We start from the raw sequence: 781 nt of genomic DNA, 5'->3' as shown, positions 1-781 counted from the left end.
TCTAGTAAGTCTTTATACAAAAAGAATGGACCCATTGACTTTGTGAATTATTTCAGGTGACTTATGAGGGTAGGCAGCACTGTCTACTTTCTTTCATTCCTTTGATTACCTACATGTGACTAAGTGATAGATGGGATGGTTAGATAAGGGTGGAATGTCAGTGTGCTCTCTCTCTCTCTCTCTCTCTCTCACACACACACACACACACACACACACACACACACACAAACCCCCCAAAACAGAAACAGAGCACCTCTATTTTCTGGGTAATTAAAGAATACTCTAACCTAGGTTTCAAGTAATTTCAGATGGAAAAAAATCTGGAAAACAGCTAAAACCTTTTACTACCATTGTCAAAACTACAGTTTCATTTTTTATTGACAGCCTGATTAGCAGCTAGGCACAAATTCATAATTCAGAGTTCATGGTCCAGTTTTCAGATTACCTGTCAATCCCCTCAGGCCTATTATTTTGCTCTTAAGTCTGCTAAGAGAACCAAAAATGTCAACCAAGACACTCAATCCATTCATTTCCCTTGTAAGAATAGAGACAAAGAAGAGTTAAAACTGATGTCCCAGTTTTCACTACAACAAATATGATTTTCAAGAAAGTACAAAAGAATTGTAAATAAAATAATAATTGACAGATAATATATACCAAAGTAGTTTTTCAAATCATTTAGTATTTTCCTTAAAAACTATGAAAATACATCAATATCCCTTGATTGATTGATGGAAACATTGGACATAGGTTTTAAAGACATATAAATTGATTATTAAAA

Source organism: Galeopterus variegatus, unplaced genomic scaffold (assembly GCF_000696425.1).
Source record: "Galeopterus variegatus unplaced genomic scaffold, G_variegatus-3.0.2 Scaffold1356, whole genome shotgun sequence".
NCBI classification, from domain to species: Eukaryota; Metazoa; Chordata; class Mammalia; order Dermoptera; family Cynocephalidae; genus Galeopterus; species Galeopterus variegatus.
This window is presented reverse-complemented; position numbering follows the sequence as displayed.